General features: G+C 46.0%; 1 long non-coding RNA gene across 1 annotated transcript; it reads left to right on the top strand.

Annotated features, from left to right (window-relative positions):
• Positions 1–3,019: 3,019 nt before the first annotated feature.
• On the top strand, positions 3,020–5,810 carry LOC100279321 (uncharacterized). Its single transcript, NR_159988.1, has one exon. It is a non-coding gene; the product is annotated as an uncharacterized lncRNA (long non-coding RNA).
• The last annotated feature ends 477 nt before the right edge of the window (positions 5,811–6,287 follow it).

Raw genomic sequence — 6,287 nt, 5'->3', positions numbered from 1 at the left:
TTGATGTGCTGATAGAAGGTTGGTAGTTTGCTTGCTTAAACCGAAAATTAGGTCATGTTCTTCGTCAGTGAACCCTGACCCAAAGTTGAATTTTCCGTCATCACTCCATGACCCAACTCATGCAAATAAATGCTTAGATAACTTCTTCGTTGGACATAAAGTGTACCCGGACGTGAAACAAGAATCTCGAGTCATGTTTCCTTCTAAAACCATTCCCTTGTTTGATTTGTGCAAGCTAATGTCTCTATTCCAGTTTGCCTATTCTTGAAGATCGTCGTGTTGTTTTACCAACCTAGTTTAGGAAAGCATGTCCAACCATTTTCTTGAATTTGATGCCTTTGGTTTCCCCATATCTATCGAAGGCATATCAACTTAATCCTTGGCCTTGTAATCTCTGCGATGGGCATAGAAATATGATTGGGGCTGAATTAACAGTCTCCCATCGTACTCCTTTCATCAAGTTTAGGTTATGGCCATGTCTTGTTCATTTCCTTGGGCCATAATATATTTGGCTCTCTACTTGTAACCATTCTTACAGGTGGAGTATCTCTTTGTATATTGTCACCCTTGCTCAACCTATTGGTGTGGCGTGAGATTTCTTATTGGTTACGTCTGGTATTGGCGTTATGACTAAACTTGATGATGTCGCGACGAAACCGGGGGCCTTCTGTGTGTGCGCACACATGGTTGTGCTCCTCGACACGCGCTGGTATCATGGTTAGTAGTTGTAATCCATTATGAGACTATATCAATGTGTTATCTTGGCACAATCTGTTTTCGCTACGTGAGATTCCTTATTGGTATTGTTCGGTAATGGTGTCATGGTTAATGACTTATGGTGCCGCAGCGAAACTGAGAGCCTCCTGTGAATGCGCACACAGGGTTGTGTTACTCGTCGGATGCTGGTATCAAGGTCTCTGGTCATGATCCATTATGGAACTATTCTAATATGTTATCTTCCGTGGACTCCTCCCTTGAAACAATTTTGGTGTTGTTTGTCGAAGTGATCAAGCAACATATATCATCTCTGTTGGATCAAAAGGGCATACCACTTTCATGTGTGGTCTCTTTTCTTTTGATCTTGGTAGTGACTACACATACAAGTTCCCTTTGCATCCTTTGTGTAAAGGTGAAGCCTTGAAGCTTTTTAGTGTTCGAAAACAACTTATTAGCTCTCAAAATGGAGATTGACTTTCCCTGCTGCCGAGATGCAGGAGTTTATTCTTTCGCTCTCTTATTTAATCCATGTATTCCTTAACCAAGTCAGTTCATCTCGCATGGAGAAATGGATGAACAATCTGACCGAATGGATTTCTACCCAAGTGCATGATCACCTGGTAACAAAAGTGAACTCTTAATCCTTGGCTTACCGATGGATAATAAGAGGACCTACTCAATGTCAAAAGTAGTTCAACAAGTTCGTTTTTACTAACTTGTAACTGCTTTGTGAACAAAGGTTGAGTTTAGAGATCGTTTTGTCAAGTTGTCTAAACTCACTTTTGTACAACCCCTCTCAAGGAAGTGTTTATAAGAATCAAGATTAAGTCGGCTAGTAACCACCTAATTATCGCTCTAGCCATGCCTTGATCGCCTCACGTGTGCTTTTCCAGCATGTGTGATCAAGTCGAGCCATGATTAGTGCTAGATAGAATGGACTGATTGCAAGGTCCGCATCTACAGATCCCTTCCCTGGCGAATTTTCGCGTCTCTATCATTTTCTTGGATTGGAATTCTTTGGCTAACACGAGTTGATCGTGGTGATGTTTGACATCCACACTCGTCTCATGTGCTATGAACTTACTGTGACCACTTGTTGGTAAACCTCTTTCTGTATGTTTTACCCAAGAGGTTGCATCTGATTCTGTTTGGGTAAAATCGCATATCTGCCGCCTGCTCAACAGACTCAGATAGTACAGTGTCATCAGACAAAGCAAACTGCACACATGGAACCTTATGTGTTCCTCTAGCAGATATCGTCTCTATTGGTGGACATCTCTAAATTAGCTTAAGGCGATATATGATATGTCCACTAGAGAAACCACATCCTGAGGCACTCGCCTTCGCTCAGGACTGCCTTATGATTACCGCTGATATGGATATGGGATACATGCTTCTCTACTCTTAAAAGTCTTTCGCTCCAAATCTCGGGACGAGATTCTTTTAAGGGGGGAGGGTTGTAACACCCCTGGTGTTTATATTCTACTCGACAACGAGTATGGATTTAAGCACGTAATATCAGTGGATAAAACGGATGCTGAATTTTAATCATCTTCGCCTATCGCGATTTTAATATCGCATCTGTTTCGTCTATCGCGAGTTCGACATCGTTTTTATTTATCCGGGATCTTCCCAAATTTTTGTGATGTTCGGAAAATCGTTGTTCCGAAAATCGGTACGTCCGGTGATTATTTAAAATTCATCGCTCGCGCGAATACGAATTGGAAGCTCGACCTATTCTTACGATTTTATCCCAGGCAAATTAGTTTGAACTCGACGACTAAAATGTTCGAGGTAAAATAATTCGAATCGCGCGAAATCTTGCGCGAGGTAATGATCTCATTTGTTCTTCAGCCCACACTGAAGGATAATCAAATCAGTTGTGTTTTGGTGACGCATAAATTTTTATCTGAGTTTGACCAAACCGGTGTTGTCTTAAATATTGAATCTGTCTGTTTACGCGCTGTCCGAGAAAAATGATGCGCCAGCTCATTGTCGAATTATTCTCTGATTGAATATTTGGATAGCAGGCGAAATTTATTTAGGTTCAACTAAATAAAATCATGTCACAATTATTGTCTACCCCGTATACATCGCTAAAAGAATCGTGAATCGAATTATCTGAGATTTTCGGTAAAACAAAAAAAAAAGAAAAATATCCCAACGTCCTGATCTTTTTCAGTCATCCGTGGTCCTTGATTTTTTTTTTCCAGGCGATGCTCATCTCCTGGCCGCGCTGCACAGCCCTGGAAAAATATCACGCCGCCCACGCCTGGTCTTTTCTCTCTGCTGGCCAAAGCATCTTCCTTCCTGCGCCCAGCCATCTTCTCTTTGCCCAGCCGCTCCTTCCTCTCGATCTCCCATGGCTGATGCGTGCCCTGCACCATCTCCAGCTCCTTCATGGAATGATCCCCTCCCTGCTCGATCCCACATGCCCCTAGCGCGCGAGCTCCACCTTCCATGGCCAGCCGCCGTCGACCCTGCCATGGACGCTGAAGTCCCTCTGCCCGTTGCCATAGCCGCTGTGCCGAGCTTCATCTTTGGCCGTGCTCGCGCGCTGCTCGTCCATGGCGGCTTCCCCCTGCTGGCAGCCGTCCGGCCGAGCTCCATCCCTGCCCATCTCCCTGCATCGCGCGCCCTCTCCCTGCTCAAGCTCGCCCTTGGCGCTCGCCCGTGATGCCTGCGCTCGGCTCTGCCCATCTTCCTCTGCCGCGCGCCGTACGCCCAGCCGAGCGTCTCCACCGCACGCTCCTCCTTCCTCCGAACCGAGCTCCTCTCCCATGGCCGACCGTCGTGTGCCCCTGCAGCACGGATCCCTTCCTCCCTGCCCTCTGCACGCGTGCTGCTCCAGCTCGCCTGGGCGCGGTCTCACCTTGCTGCCACAACCGCGCCTACTGCCGCGCCCGGCCTGCTCCCTTGTGCGCGCTCTGTTTCCTCGCCGAGCTCGTCCCTGCGCGCCGAGCTCGCGTGCAGCTCGCCCAGCTCGGAGTTTCCCTGTCCATCTCACCACGCTCGGTCTCTAGCTCCCTGTGCGTCTCTGTTCATGGTCGTGGTGATGCTATGGCGTGGCGACGTCGTATACGTTGCGACAGCCGTCCTGGCCGCGGGGCAGTCCGCGCCATAGAGTTCGCCCGACCGTGATCTCGCTTTACTCCTCACGTCGTTGCTCGCCGAGTCCTTCCCCAGTTCGCGCCACAAAATTCGCTCGGTCACGGTCTCGTCAAACTGTGAAGCTTCCTTGCCGTGCGCTCTGGCATCGGCTGCCGCCGATTCCGCCATAAAGTTCACGAGCGCTCCTTGCTCACTTTATTTCGCAGTGAACAATTTTTCCACGTTTCAATTCTGTGTTGCTTGCCCCGTGTGTGCTCGCTCCTCATCCATCGGGTTTCGGCATGTTCGCGTTTACCGTCGAGTCGTCGAACCCGTCATCCCCTGCTCGACCCCCACCTCACCAGCTCGCTCTAGACTTCAATCGAAGGTCGTCGTCATTCCGTACGTTGTCAAGAAATCCCAAGCGTCAGGTGAAGACGAAGCTAGCTGCGTGATATTTACCAAGTGCTCGAGAGAAGGCCTGAGCAAGAATCAGCAACGTTTCCTTGGAATTTTAATTGAATCGGTAACTGTTCTCTAGTTCGCTATTTCTTTAATTGATTGAGTCGATGAATGGAATAAATTAATGTGCTAGTGTGCTGCTCACTAGGTGCTCGATTAATTGCGTGAGTCCCTGAACTCTCGTCGACTTCGCGGTTCTCGCGATTATCGAGCCAGATTCAGTTATGGCGAGTTATTTCGCTATTTCAGTCAGTTAGCTGAATTGGTGGAGTGAGTAGAATATTAGTAGGCATGTGTGATCATGAAATATTTTAATCACTTATAAAGAGGTGTATATATTTACGATAAAAAATGTTTGATATAGGAACAAAAATTTGATCGCTACTTTCAGTAAAAAGAATATTGGTAGGTATATATATAGTATGATTGTGTTCGTGATGGTGAAGTAGTTGTGTCGCGTGAAGCTTAGGATTGAAATATAAATCATACAAGGGAATGTTGTGGTGGACGCGCATGTCGATTAGGCTTAAATTGGTTCTTTGTTGTGGTGTGAGGAGAATTAGTAGCGAGAAGAATTAAATCGGTGCTTCGTATCTAAGGAGTGGTCGAAGTAACGTTGTGGAAAGTAGGTCTTGTGTTTGTGTTTCTAGTGTCTTGTCGAAGGATAGTATGTGGCGGGTTTCGTCTAATTGTATGGAGTCGATGCCCTGCTGTGATATTCATGATGCTTAATGCTTGTTAATTGATTTTAATGCTTGGTTTTAAGTGTTTCATCCTTTTTAGTGTAGATTATCTATCTTATACTCTTTATACTCATGCTCATACATGTGCATCGTGCATCCCATGAGGTACGTTAATTGATCGTGTGATGCGGAAGACGAGCCAAGTCGACCCCAAGCGTGGACTAATCCGCAGGATAATGCTGATGGATGAACCTGCCTGATCAAGTGCTAGGACAAGGATGATCGTCAAGTGGTCGTCGTCTAACAACACTAACCTAGTGTTATTCAGGCAAGCCTCGGTGCATTTGCCACCTCCTTGATGTTTTAAAATTTTTATCACCTTGTTTGATGCATTAGGTGATAGGAGTTGTGTGCTAAACCGTTGATGCATTTCCTTCCTTGAAAAATTAATTACATGTAATACCTACTTTGTAAGAAAATCTAAAAGGAGAAATGAAATTCATGTATATATATGTGTGTTATCTCTACTTGTCATTTCATGTGGACACCTCACTTATACAAATGAATAAGTAATAAAAGGCACTCAAACAAATCATGCATCATGCTGGACTTTATTTTGTGTGCATTTTTGAGACAATATAAAAATAATGTAAAAAAATATTAAAGTCCGAAGTGGAATTTAAAATCTAAAAGAGAATTCTAGAATTTCGAAAAGAGAGCACTAGATATCATGAAATAAGTATTAAAATAGATAAATTTATCCATACCATGTCTAGGATGAATGATTAATGAGAAAACAAATCTACCAGAAAGTTTGAATTTGAATGACATTTAAACTTTATGAATTTGAAAAATCTAAAAGGAAAAGAGAGATAAAACATAAAAGAAAAAGGAATAACCCAGCTACTTGGGCCGGTAGCTTGAATTTCGGCCCATCTCACTATTTCACCCTCCGCGCGAGCCCACGTCATCCCCGCGCAAGTCTCCTGGCGTCTCTGTTGGTGGGGCCGCTTGTCGGTCACGGGCACGGCCCCTTCTGTGCGTCACGGATTCACGGGCCCGGGACGTCAGACTTCCACTCTTCTCCGCGCCCTTCCTCTGGTCCGTGGGACCCGCTGGCATAGACTTCCCCCACGCGTGCTCAACGCCATGGCTCGATCCTGGACGTCGTCCTCCGCGCGAAGTCCGGGCTGTTACAACTGACCACGCGCCACGCGCGGACTACCTCCTCGTGCGGCAATACAAGTACCGCCGCCGCCCGTCCTCTGGCCTAACTACCCCTCTTCCATCCTCTCGCGCAGACCCAGGCACCGTAGCTAGTCGCCGCAGCCGCGC

The sequence above is a fragment of the Zea mays genome, chromosome 1, assembly GCF_902167145.1.
Source record: "Zea mays cultivar B73 chromosome 1, Zm-B73-REFERENCE-NAM-5.0, whole genome shotgun sequence".
NCBI classification, from domain to species: domain Eukaryota; kingdom Viridiplantae; phylum Streptophyta; class Magnoliopsida; order Poales; family Poaceae; genus Zea; species Zea mays.
This window is presented reverse-complemented; position numbering and strand designations above follow the sequence as displayed.